The sequence below is a fragment of the Phaenicophaeus curvirostris genome, chromosome 13, assembly GCF_032191515.1.
Source record: "Phaenicophaeus curvirostris isolate KB17595 chromosome 13, BPBGC_Pcur_1.0, whole genome shotgun sequence".
In the NCBI taxonomy this organism is placed as follows: Eukaryota; Metazoa; Chordata; class Aves; order Cuculiformes; family Cuculidae; genus Phaenicophaeus; species Phaenicophaeus curvirostris.
This window is the reverse complement of record NC_091404.1, coordinates 4,467,658-4,481,573: the sequence shown is the minus strand read 5'-3', so window position 1 is coordinate 4,481,573 and position 13,916 is coordinate 4,467,658. Positions and strand designations below refer to the sequence as shown.

At 43.4% G+C, this 13,916-nt stretch overlaps 2 protein-coding genes across 5 annotated transcripts in view; one reads left to right on the top strand and one right to left on the bottom strand.

Moving 5' to 3' along the window:
- Positions 1 to 13,916, bottom strand: part of DCX (doublecortin) — a 119,569-nt gene that overhangs the window by 96,355 nt on the left and 9,298 nt on the right. The window lies entirely within an intron of this gene.
- The window catches only part of ATRX (ATRX chromatin remodeler), a 478,294-nt gene continuing 476,666 nt past the window's right edge, over positions 12,289 to 13,916 (top strand). Inside the window, exon 1 of the mRNA XM_069867767.1 lies at positions 12,289 to 12,294. The gene's annotated coding sequence lies outside the window, so the exon portion shown is untranslated. The remainder of the gene's footprint in view (positions 12,295 to 13,916) is intronic.

Here is a 13,916-nt window from a genome sequence, read left to right as displayed (position 1 = left end):
TCTAGCTAATTAGTAGGGTAGGACATAAGATGTCCCATTCATTGAACTACTGATGAAGCTGGTGCTTTTAATTAGGGTCTGGAGTTGCTCTGTTAGAAAGCTGCTCATCCAGGACAGAGATTAGCAGTAATGTTAATTTATGTTGGCTGAAAAGGCAGCAATTTTAGGAGATAACATTTAGATCTCAGAGAGGGACTGCTTATTAATATTCATTTCAGCTCCTATAAATATATTTCTAATCCACTACAGAATTTAGTAGGTTGTAGATGTCAGATGTGTCACACACATTGGATTTCTCAGAGCAGGGGTTATGTTAGGTCATGTGGGTCTCAGAGCAAGAGCGAGTCCACACTGTGGCATGTGGAAGGTGGTTTATCCATTTCTGCTACAGTAACAGGAACAGGTAAGTCTCAGAACAATTAAAAATTTCAGTCTTATAAGCAGCAGTCCTTTTCTCAGTCTCTTGAGCTTCCCATATTTCTGGCTCCTCATACTAACTTCAAGCTACTGCTCCTTAATGGGGAAGGCAGATCTCAACTTTTTCTTATGGTTCTTCATGAGCTCTCACACCAAGACTGTTTCAGAGTCTCTCATTTACATGATAACTCTTTCCCAAACACCTTTGTGCAAGTCTGACAAGGAGCAGCTGAGGGAACTGGGGTTGTTTAGTCTGGAGAAAAGGAGGCTAAGGGGAGACCTCATCACTCTCTGCAGCTCCCCGAAAGGTGGTTATAGCAAGGTGGGTGTTGGCCTCTTGTCCCAACTAAGAAACAATAGGGCAAGTGGAAATGGCCATAAGTTGCACTAGGGGAGGTTTAAACTGGATATTGGGGAAAAATATCATCACCAAAAGGGTTGTTAAGCATTGAAACAGGCTGCCCAGGGAAGTGGCAAGATCATCATCCTCAATCTGTCATCAGGGATTTAAAAGATGTGTGGATTTGGCACTTAGGGATGTGGTTTAGTGGTGGCTGGGCAGTGTGAGGTTAATGGTTGGACTTATTCTTAAAGGACTACCTCAACTTAAACAATTCTACAATTCTAATCCAGGCTCTACTTGTCAGTACCAAGCAGTTACTCAGTTTCAAATTTGCTGCTCCCTACCAAAACTCTGCTCTATTGTTTAGCCACAGTTCAGTTAAATATAAACATCCCAGAAGTGCCACAGCTTTCTAGACCTTTCCCATGCACTGACCTTTCCACATGCTTCCAGTTCCCCATCAACAAGAACTGGTGCCAGGATAAGAAAACTTCCCTATGACCAGCCCAAAGCAGTTTCAGCCACAACAGGAGGGCATTTCAGTGCTTTGACTGCCCGTTATAAAGTTTTTGGTGTTTGCAAAGTGTCCAGGGAGCGCACGATGGGATCCACGAGCCAAGTCACAATATACAAGAGTTAAAGCTCTGGCTCCAAGGAAACAACATTTCTAGAGCACCAAAAGAACAGAGTATGAGTAAAATAATACTATCCCAACCAGCCACTAGTAAGCTACTCAGAACCTGGGAGAGGCCACACCACATGGGCTATCAAAAGAGCTTTTGGTTCCATTATGTTCTGCACACCAGCTGGAAAAAAATAAAGTCTTCGAGTGGATAAACTGAAAGGGTGAGCAGTCCTGAAGTAACAGTCATAAGGACCATGAAGGAATGGAGGTGCTGCTACACCTTTGCTTGAAAGCAGCTCCACACCTCAGTCAGGAAGTCCTGGGGTGATTCACAGCAATGTCTTAGCCAGCAGAGAACACATCCTTCAGATTTGAAGCAGGGAACAACTCATAAATAATGCCTCTTTTGCATTGAGGCTTTTTGGGTGTGGTGGCTTTTCACTTGTGGTTGCGATGTGCAGTATAACTGCTCCCTGAGGTAAAAACATTGCATTTTTTTCTGAAATAACTAGCTCATTGCCTCAGCCTGTGGCAGAGGCAGCAAGTGCCAGCCATCTGGAGTGCTAGATGGCCCGCTGCCAGCATAGCTCTGATGCTGGAGTGGAGAGCAGGGGTGAGTTAGAGCAATGAGCATGTGTACAGTATGGAAACAAGAGCAAGGGAAGGAACGTGCAATAAAAACCTGAAAATAAAACAACTACTCTCAAACAGACTGTAATCGTGGTCTAAGAGTGAGCAGACATTGAAAATGTTATCACCAGTCTGTTTGCTAGCATGAAGCTAGGGGAAAAGCTGAGCTAGCCAGAGAGCAAGATTAAAAAGACAAAAATATAGCACTATTCTAGAAAATGCTTAACCCACTACACAGAGCTAGAACATCCCTAGATATTGATAATACCACGACCTGAACACCAAAACCACCACAGGAGCATTATAACCGAGTTCATCATCATACTTACAGACATGAAACTTGCCTGCTTTGCTAAGGGAGCCCAGGGCTCACACACAGCCTGCTTGTGGACTCTATTCTGGTGTCTCCAGCATAAGTCATCACTCCAGGCTTTCTTTACCTTATTCTGATACCACAGCACATAAAGCACTTGAGTGGAACCAGGTCTTTTACACAAATCAAAAGCCAGTGTATGGACTAGTTTGTCAGCATAAAAACAGCTGCCATCCAGCCTCACACAAGCACTTTCTAGGAACTCAGGTACAAAAAAAACCACATCGCAACCACAAGTGAAAAGCCACCACACCCAAAAAGCCTCAATGCAAAAGAGGCATTATTTATGACATGTAGAAAGAGGTCTCAAAGTAACAAACCATGATAATTTCAACAGTAGAAAACAACAACCAGAACTTACCAGGAAACCTGCCCTCTAGTAAGTCAATACGTACCTTTTAAATAGAGACTTGTTGGCAAGGATTGGTTCAAAGAAAAGGCCACGTGTGGCCATTCAGAGTATTTAAGGGAAATGGGGTAGAATCATAGAATAACCAGGTTAGAAGAAACCCATTGGATCATCGAGTCCAACTATTCCTATCAAACACTAAACCATGCCCCTCAGCACCTCATCCACCAGTGCCTTAAACATCTCCAGGGAAGGTGACTCAACCCCCTCCCTGGGCAGCCTCTGCCAGTGCCCAATGACCCTTTCTGTGAAATATTTTTTCCTAATGTCCAGCCTAAACCTCCCCTGGTGGAGCTTGAGGCCATTCCCTCTTGTCCTGTCCCCTGTCACTTGGGAGAAGAGCCCAGCTCCCTCCTCTCCACAACCTCCTTTCAGGTAGTTGTAGAGAGCAATGAGGTCTCCCCTCAGCCTCCTCTTCTCCAGGCTAAACACTCCCAGCTCTCTCAGCCGCTCCTCATAAGGCCTGTTCTCCAGTCCAGGGTAGTATGAGTTCCTTGTTTATTCCTAGTACCTATTGGTACTGGTAAGATAAGGGTATGGACTGCAACTGTTCTACAGTGTAGAAGTCTTGTAGGAGCTTGCTGTCTGAGAAGCCTATTACTTTCTTCTGCTATCTGAGCTATTTGTACTGTAAGGGGACACAGTTAAAATCTGAATACAGAACTCAAGGCAGCTGTGTTTGCTTTTTGTTGATCCCGGGATATCAATCAGCCTGTAACACTCTCCTCTTGAAATGAAGGTCTCCAGTGAGTGTTTTCCACTACTCTGCCTCCCCCGTTTTTTGTTCCTTATTCCCTCAGGCTCCTTAAAGAAAATTATTCTACTGTTTAGGAAACTGCATGTGAGAGTCATCCCTGCAGAGAACTAATATGACCTTGCTATGCTGCAGAGCTGGGATCCCTTTCTCTGGAAGCAAGGGAGAACAAAGCTTTCCCTATACAAGATAGGCAAGGTAGTTTTTAGGAGAAACATGATGAAGAGTTTTGCCTTTTCCCCCCAAATTAAAATATGCTGGTTTGTGCTGATTCTAGGGAGTAAATGTTCTGCCAGCAGATGATCAGGAGGCCAGGAGCTAACACTTATTTAGCCAGCCACCAACTAGGAAGCTAGGTGAGATCACAGTTCATCCAGTTTTGTTTGTCATGGAAACAGCAAGATAGCTGCTTCTGAAGATGCTGTAAAAGTTTAGCAGTAACACTTGGGTAATAACCTACCCCAAGCTGTTTGCCAGCCCCGAGTGTTGGTGGTTGCTCCATGCTGGAAAGTTTTGGTAGTTGCTGATGCTGCAGCAGGACTCGTTTATGTCAGCTACCAGCTTTCAGGGTCTTGTTTTCTAGCTGCATGTTCTGCTGAAGAGTCTTGGTGAACCTCCACTGTCACCTACCAAAAAATGTATTTCTTTACTCTTTCATAAATTTATAAATACTTCTTGTGTTGTATTTATTGTCTAAATCACTTGCTAAATGTTCTAGAGCCCTAAGAACCTCAGAAGCAATGATCTGTAGGGGTTATTTAGAAACTTTCAACTAGCATCCACTATACAAAGTGCTTGCCACTGGATACTCCTGTTTATACTCCTGCTTATTGATGCCTATTGCTCTTTACAAATGAGTATTGACACCAAATAAAACAGCATAATGGGATATGTAGTGAAGATGTGGTGGATATTTTTCGTCTATAGCATGTCTTCTTTTTCAGTGACAGAAATCTCAAAGGTAATGAAATTGTTATCGCTATTTGTTTAAATATCGACCAGATCCTGTATTCTGTGAGTAACAAACCCTTTATCACTGCAGAGATTTCACAGATCTAAATGGAAACAGAATGTTGGTCTATGCTTTGCACCCCAGAAGCTGCCCTTGACAAAAAGACAGTGGCAAGGAAAAAGTAGTTTTGGTATTCAAATGTCTCACAAACCTGATCATGTGGTTGAGGAAGCTGGGGAGCTTCTACAGCAAAAGGAAACCTTCAGTGAAAACTCACAGCTGTTTCTACTGTGAATTCCACTATTGAATTCAGAGTCAAAGGAATCTGAGGATTAGGACTGTTTCAAAATAGCAAGGGCAGGCTGATGACTTTGCTTTGTACTTTTTACCCCATGTTTGTTCTGGTCACCAAATGTGGCTCTTTATCTCCTAGGCAAAGCATGACTACAGGTGGTAAATCTGAGGATCAGCCCTATCTCAAAGAAAACTTTAGGTGATAGAAACAAGCAGAGCCCACGTAGAAACAACGATCCCAGCTGGGAGATGGAGTTTCAGGACTAGCCAAGACAAAACATGTTTCTAGCCATTACTCTCTTCCTGCTGACCTAATAACTTGTTAGTAGCTGCTGATGCTGCAGCATGTCTCTTTTATGGCAGCTCCCAGCTTTTGGGGTGTTGTTTTTCAGTTGCACTTTCTGCTGAAGAGTCTCAGTGAATCTGTACTATGTCAGCTACAAGCATTTGCTGTCCCAGCCTAGTTCCCTGCTTGGCTCTTGTTCTCCCTCCGTTCTCTCACTGTCATCCTCAGCTAATTCTGCCACTACTTGCATCTCGTGGGGTTTTATTAGTTTAACGTCCATTACTCATGAAACATATTAATTACAGAGATTATTACTTTTATCTGCTGCAGTTCCAGAGCAACTGGGAGATTGATGGTTGGATAATGCAGTTTGATATCGCCTGCCTTTGATGAAGGGCGAGCAGCGGCTGAAAGCTAACTAGTTTGCTGGGAATGTTACTAAAGGGCATCAGTTCAATCTCCAGCCCTTACAAATGGGAAAGTAAAATCTCCATAAAGTTGTTTCAGTCCAATGTAGGGGTCATAAGGGCAACTCAGCAGAGATTTCTCCAGTTGTCCCCAAAAGGGGGGGCTGGCAAAGGGTATAGCAGTTTTTCTCTGTGAGCCTTTTGTATATTTTCTCCATCCTTTTCTGTTCCTGCTTTCAACTCTCCAACTGGCGTGACTTCCATGGCAGTGCTGAGGACTGGGCACTTTGCAGTTGTTGGGGGTGGTTTGAGACTGCACCTCTTCCCCAATAGGCAATGCCAAGTTTACCCCAATCCAGGTAGAAAAGAAAGCACACAGTCCTTTGGTGATACAGACCTGATGTACTGGATATGGAGAATTTATCTTCAACTAGATTGGTAGTTAGTGAAGGCCAAAAGGAACTGTGAGATCCTCAAGTCCTTAGTTGGATCCTTAGTGTAACATTTCAGTACGGACGTAGAGCCTATAGCTCACACCACAGTGATTTCTAATGGAAAAATATCCAAGTTTAATCTAAAGACATCAACAATAGAAAGCATCATGTCCATGGGGTTTGTTTCAGTTTCTCCATCCTTCTGGAGTAGTTAGGCTATGCAATGGGAAAATATCTACCAGCACTTACAGAGCAACTCTTGCAGCTACTGGGGAAAAGACTGCTTTCCAGGCCAAACCTGCCTGCTTTGTCTTGTCCAAGAAGACATTTATTAAAACTTCATTCAATTCTTTTGGGCAAAACCTACTAAAGCAAAAGGAAGCAGAGGTGAATGATGGAAAAAAATGTAAGAAGGCAGGATATGGAGTCCCGAGTGAGACAGCTGAGTCTCTTTCCTCTCTCGCTGCTGCCCCTGTCTGAGATGCTGTCTCCAGTAACTGACCAAGGAGTCCTTATACCTTTGTATCTCCTTCTAGAAATGAATATATCTCTCTCCTTTACAGCAGTGTCTTCAGGACCTCTGTAATGCAAAGCTCCTCTTTTTGTCTCCCTAGGACTATCCTGGTAAGAAGGCCACGCTTTGCTGGTTTCAACATCTAATTAAGAAAGGGCTTGTGTGAGTAAGCAGGCAGCTGAGGAGCTGATCACTTGTGAACAGAGCGAATTTTATTTGCACAAAGAGAAACATAGGGCTTAGGTTGAATTATCAAATGAATTACAACAACAGATCACTTGCCTTTGCAGTGATTTAATTATCAAAGATTTTCCAGATGAAGGGAGGGAGGAACCAGAGGAAGGACAGAACATCTCCTGTGGGAAAAATTAGCCTGCCAACTGCATCCCTTACCTGAAGATATTTGGCCAAGGTCATTAAGGGGAGGTGACACGTTACAATCATTTGTGATGGTCTGTGTTGCCGAGCACCAGCTTTTTCAAGACACGATATATATACTGCCATGTAGAAATTGTGTAAATCAGAATATTCCAATGAAAATAGAACACTGAAGGGCTCTTTCATCCCCAGAACAAAAACAGCTGGCCACCATCACGTGTATTAAAGCCACGTCAGACATAAAGGTGGGAGAGCAGTGAATTAAGCCAAGTTCACAGGTGGTTAACTGAGTCAGAGAAAACTAAGTGCTACGGCAGAAATCTAGGACAATGCTCAGTGCCGCATGCAGAAATGGGCCTCATCTTCTGCAAACCACCTAGGATAGGAACCATTTCTAGAAAAAATGTTATGTCATTACTGAGTATTTGAAAGATTATCTAGAAGGCATCCAGACTTCCAGTTTAAAACATCATGGAAAGATGAAGGGGACTGAAGATATTTGTAGGCAGGCTGGTCTGCACCAGCCTAGCAGCAATGCAGAGTCCAAAACCAGTGGCATTAAAAAATACATTCAAACCTTTTAAGCATAGCTGCATGAAAACTGGCTGCATCCCATGGATTTCTGGCACAAACAGCAGCACTAAGTAGATAAAAGGTGAAAACAGTGAATACCACAACATTACCTTTTCTCTCTCAGCATATGCCTCAGCCTTCTTCATCCCATTATTGGGAAATGGATCGTGAACCAGCAACCAGACCTTTGATACACAACGACTAGGTCTATGGTACTTCAGGGTACTTCACCTGCCCAGTGATTTTCACCCACATATTTTTTATGCTGCATAGAAACCTAGTAATACACAGCTACAATACCCAGACATCAGCAGCTCTTGCTCTCCGAGTTTGTTACCACTGCTATTACTTGCTTCTGAAACTAGCAGATCTTAAATTGGGAACTGGGTAACAGTTTTAAGCTGAAAGAAAATACATTTAGATTATACATTAGGAAGAAATGTTTTCTTGTGAGGATGATGAGGCACTGGCCCAGGTTGCCCAGAGAAGTTGTGGACAGCCCATCCTGGAGGTGTTCCAGGCCAGGCTGGACGAGGCTTTGAGCAACCTGATCCAGTGGGAGGTGTCCCTTTCTTCTGAAAAGGCTTTGACTTGGCCTTGCACCACTTTGTGCTGCAAAAGCATTGTGGGCATAATACAGGAGTACAGTAAACTATACAACTGCTAAGTGAAACCCTGTGACTTGGACACAGACAAACAGAGAGACATTTAAATGGGCTTCTGTTTTCACTGCCAAGCATCATCACTAGGGATAATAATTTAACTGCTTCATCCTCTCCGGCACACTGGTTCACTTCGGGATTACAGGAGAAAGGAAGGAAACTTCAGCAGTACATCAGGAAATTAAAATGGTGCTCAGGTCATTAAGAATATTTGGAGGTTTTTGATGGATTGAGACTTGAACTAGATCAGTCTGGGGCAACAGAAATGCTGCTTTCGCTGCTTGGACGATTAAGACTGGAATTTTTCTGCACACGTGCACTCTTCAGTTGCTTCTCCATAGTTCTTTCTGGCAGCCTAGCATGTTTCCTATGCAAGGAACTTACTCTCTTTCTCAGATGAATTATCCCAAGTACCTCAGACACTTCAACATTTCTTGTCAGACTCATAAAACAATTCTCACCTCAGCTACGAATGAATCTGATGCGCTGTGACAGTCACAAGCAGGACAACAGAGAGAGTCATTAAATATCAGTAGATCTGAGAAAGACCTCAATGTCTCCAATGTGTCTCCAAAAGTGACAGTCCTGATTTCTGCATAGAGGAATGCGTGAATGTAGAGACTGATGTGCCAAGCTTTTATTATCACAGATTTCCTTTGAAAGGAGTTATTTATTTGTGGACCTTATCTTACCATTAGACCAGAGATTGTGTTTTTCTGTGACAAAGAGAAGGAAAGAAATCTCTATTGCCTTAATTTCTTTTAAAAAATGTTTTCCTGCCTACAAATACAAGAATATAAGATGGGAGAACACAAGAAATACTTGATGGGAGAAGACAGCTCCCATATCACAGGTCATACACTGCAAACTGTGCGTACAACATGAAGGTAGCTTGTGGAATTACAGTCACTGAATATGAAATATCTCAAAATATGAAAGGGCAAAAGAAATTTTATGGCTAGAAAAAGTAGTGATACAAATCTTCCTGCTACTTTAGAGGCGATCAGCTGGTTAAGGAAGATTTAGAGATTGAAATTCCCTTCAGAGAACTGATATTTAAATTAGTGGGGTTGATTACACGGCAGGGTGTTTAGATGTTCTTCTTTAGCAGCTGGACTTTACTCACCCCAAGTGGAATGAAAGCTACATCTCTGAAATGGACAGAAAGACTGATCAGAGGAACCTTTCAAGGCAAAATCACTGCCAGTGTAGAAAATACACTTCACCTTTGCCATTTCCTCTTAACTGGTGGCAAGAGCCTTATTTAAAAGTAGACTGGGTGAAGTAATTGTAAAGGCCCTGCAGGGAAGAGCCTTCACTGTGACAGGGAGAAGGGAATATGTTCATCAAAGTCACTGCTAGGTGGACACACAACCAGGTACAGAGAGAAGGTGCCAGTTTAATTGTAGGACTTGTAAGATTGCATCTTTCCCTTCTAGTTTTGTATCTTTTTTTTCACCTGCTTTTCCTTACTGCCAGCTGAACTCTTGGAATAGCCTCTGCTTACCAGAACATCCAGCAGGTGAGAGAGTTGAGAATGAACTGCCTGGTGTGAGGACATTTCAAGGAGCTGCAACCCACCACGGGAGGTGACCACATGGGGTTTTGTCTGGAAGAGAAAGATGAATACCTGGATGTCACCCTGGACCCACAAGAGTGAATCAGCCAGGAAACTTCTGTACTATCTTCAATTCTGTACTGCAATTTAAAACCTAGCAGAGAGCAAGATAACATTTTTTTTTTTCCTCAGCAGAGAAAAGGCACATTATTTTCCAAAGAGCAGCCAGCCCTTTTCAGTCTAGTACAGTCTGGGGCTTTCCTACAGTCCCTGTGAAACAGAGGAGAACCCATGCTGTGCCTTGGCAATAGAAGTCACCAGAATCAAACTCTTGCAGACAACAATTATGTTCTGCGAAGGAGCTAAGTGCTGCTGAGGTTTTGCTGTGGCAGTGAGTGATAAAGATTAGCTTAACCCTGCTAATGAGATACGGAGACATGTAGTCAAGCTCAGAATTCAGGAGCAGTTGGCTGATACCCAACCAACCAAAAAAGCAGATGCTAAAACCTTGTTTAATATTCTGCTGACAGCACTATGGAGGTTACACGTGAATAAATGGGGAACAGCTGCCCACTGCTGCTTTTCCACTGCAGCCCTGTCCAACATGACCCACTCGCTGGAATACGAACATTTCAATGAATTGGCTTTACTCCCACAAGCTTTGTGTGAGCCTGAGGTAGGCTGGGGGTGGGGAAGGATGGTTTGGGAAGGACAAAGATGAATAGTGTACAGAAAGACTTATAAGGAACATGAAAGTAATTGAAGTGGGTGGGCAGGGGACTGTATTTGCAGAAATGAATATTGCAAAATCAGCAGAGGGTAGCTCAGACTTGAGGAACTAACCAAACTCTAGACCTTGTAAAAAGTCTCTCCATTATGTAAGAGCATTTATCTTGACTGCCAACAGGTTTTGAACAAGGCTTCTCCAGTATCACAAGCATGAGCTGTTATATTTTACACTATAAAGCTAGGTCCTGTGAACCACAACGGGCCAATTTCTGCTCTGTGATGAGCAACCAGAACTTGTCAGCAGGTTTACACCAGTCGACTCCTGGCTGCAGGCCCAAAGCTTTACTACTGGTAACATCCAATACTGATATAGTGAATTCCAGAGGGTCTGCCACCTACATGACACTAGGTAGGTTAATATTCAGCCCCCAACATTTCCTAAAGCCATTGCCAGGGAAGGGTCAAATGCTTTTGCGTCTCCAGTGAGAGTAATGTGTATATTGAGAATAGACTTGGCCCAGAATATTTGAAAGTTCTTTAACGTGACTATTTTGAACTGCTGTTGAATTAAATATAGGGACCTGCCAGAGAAAACACTAGTCCTCAGCAATAGTATGGCATCTATAAGGTGTCTCTTTTCAGTATCCTCCCCTGGAGCAATGCACTTCTCCTTTACCCACCACTGCCCAGCAAGGAGGCTTCCTACTGCTCCACAGCACAAGAAGCCTCTCTCTTTTCAAAAAGCATCACCTAATTTCAGTACAAGCTCAATACGGCAAATGGTCAGTGTTTGGAGCTGATGCTTAGGCATTAGACAAGTCTGGGGTTTAAGAAATCGGGACAACTGGCAAATTCAATCTGGTGCATGGATAAAACCTCATGATTTCAAGGAGAACCCCACAAGGTTATGTGGAGGATGGCAGGGTGTGATGTGCCTTTGAGATCTAAGAAAAAGGACCAGGTGACCAAACGGTGGATTTCCTGTGTGTTACGCAGGAAAACCATGTGGTGAAATTTTCTGGGTACAGCTCTTTGTCCATATTGAAAACATGTCTTCATCTATGCAAAGTGAAGCAACAAAGCAACTTTTGTTGACAGCATGCTAAAAATAAAAAGACATCGGTCTCCTGATAAAAAGGAAGGGATGTTCAATAAGCTTTTTGTCCAGTCTCTTCACAGAACAGTGACTTCCCAGACAGCTCAATGCTGGAGACACAAGGGAAATGCATTTTGTGGCACATAGGCTGGGAGGGGGATCAAAACTAGCTATTAATAATCAGGGACATTAGTTAAGCACTGTCATGCAGTGACATTTATTCTTTGCTTCACCAAAAATGAACAATAATTAAGTGGAACTGGCCAGTCAGCTTGTTCTGTTACTGACCCAGAGGCTGAGAAAGAGAGAACTTGTGACTGCTATTGGAAAAACAAAGGGAAATGGAAACAGCCCAGGCTTTACCATAAATGTATAGCACCCTCTGTCGTGACCCAGACTGACAGTCTGTCTAGGCTGACATCCTGTCTCCACTGTTGGTGGAAAACAGTAGATGCTAAAAGTTGTTGTATAAAGAAGCCTCCAGTGAAACAGAGAGGGAACTCAAACACAGACACTATGCAGTTTTTCTTCATTTGTCTTCATACTGCCTGCTCTCCTCCTCTTCAGCACTCTAAAAGCACCATCAGGGGATTAAAGTTTGGAACTAGGGCTCAAGACCCACCTCTGTCTGGAATTCACTGGTGATGTTGGTTCCTGTTATTGTTCTTGAGCTGAGTGACAATAGCATAGCATCTTTTCATCCAATGAATCATGAAGGATTTAAAAATTGTTTTATGTGACACAACTCTTCCTGCTCCCTCACTGCAGCAGACGACAGTGAGATACGTTGCACTGGAGCAGGGCAATGCTACTCTTACGCACAGCACAGGACTACAGGGCTCAGCAGCACAAAACCGCAGAAGTTAAGGCACAAATGCTTTGGGGTAGCAGCAAGAACAGTGCCTAGGAAGTCATGGCAAGAGAGGGAGCCTCCTATGGGGTAGGGTCATTCCTGGGAAGTACATTAAAGAGAAATACCTGAATGGTCATTTTACGACACAAAGGAAGAAAGTGCAGCTATTTTTCCCCCCGGTGATGTCCCTGACTATTTCTGTGACAAGGACCAATGGGTTCTGATGCTCACCCACAGGTTAAACACAATGACAGCTTATTCCCAGGTGCATCTGCAGTGTTGACATCTGCCCCTCTGCACCAGAATCCCCATGCAGACAGAGGCCATCAGGAACATCTCAGCTGTAAGATGATTTTTCTTATGTAGTACAGGTAAGCACAATGGAGCTGAGCAGCACTGATTCACCACACTCTTTTAGACTCATGGTACATCAAGCACCTTGCTTGAGCAAAGCCATATTGAGGAATCTGCCAGAAGCTCTGAAGCAGATGGGCATGGGATAATCTGAACCCTTGGAAGATTCAATCCAATGCCATGCTGGTCAGGTACAGCAGCATGGGCTTTTGTGTCCCTTGAATTGTTTTAGCTTAAACTATGATAACTATTTCAGTGCAACTAGCAGCAGCTCAGGCTTCCCATGCTGTGCTCTCCTGTATAGAACAGATATATCCAAAGGGAGGGTTTCTTCAAAACTGCAGTGAAAACTGGTGGCAGAGCACAGATGGCAGTGTTTGTATCCATGACTCTTTTTCACAACAGTTTAACCATGTTTCTTCCAGTGGGTACAGAAACTGTTCATTCAATCCTAGATGGAAACGCTGGTATCTGAAACATCAAAGCGTGTGAGTGGGCAGAGTTTCTTCAGCTACATATTTTGGAAATGAGAACCGAGAAAAGGAATTTTCTTCCTTAAGACTGGAATTAAAACAAACCAACCAAATAAATAAAAACTGATCTAATGGGGTCATCACAAAATTGTTTTCCTTTCAGTATAAACTGTCATTATTATTTAATGATAGCAATTAAAGAACTGATCCCCCCTCAATATAAGCATGAGCCCATCTGTTAACTGTGAATCATGCAAATAATGTGACACTGGAGACTTCAGAGAAAGGTTTAACTGTTTTGCAGCTACAATTCCCCATACTCTGCCCGCTGTGCATTCAACTTTATGGTCTGGCTGGGGGGATGTGTTAGAATTCTGCACCATGAGAGTGGTGAGACACTAGAACAGATTGCCAAGGGAAGCTGTGGCTGCCCCATCCCTGGAGGTGTTCAAGGCCAGGCTGGATGGGGCTTGGGCAGCCTGATCTAGTGGGACGCATCCCTGCCCATGGCAGGGGGGTGGAACTGGATGATCTTTAAGGTCTCTTCCAACCCAAGCTATTCTATGAAAAAGACTTTTACTGATCAGCATTGTGATCACAATGCTGCCTGTCAAGTTCAGGTGGTACCTTTGACTGTAACAGGAGGACAAGCACATGTTTTAACATGTCTGATTGCATCTGAGACCTTCTTCACATCACCTGTGCTGTGAAAAATACCTTTCAGGGAATCACATCTAAGCCTTAACTCTACAAGCTGTTCCTGCAGGCAGAAATCTGCACAAAGGCCACTGCAGTCAAAGGG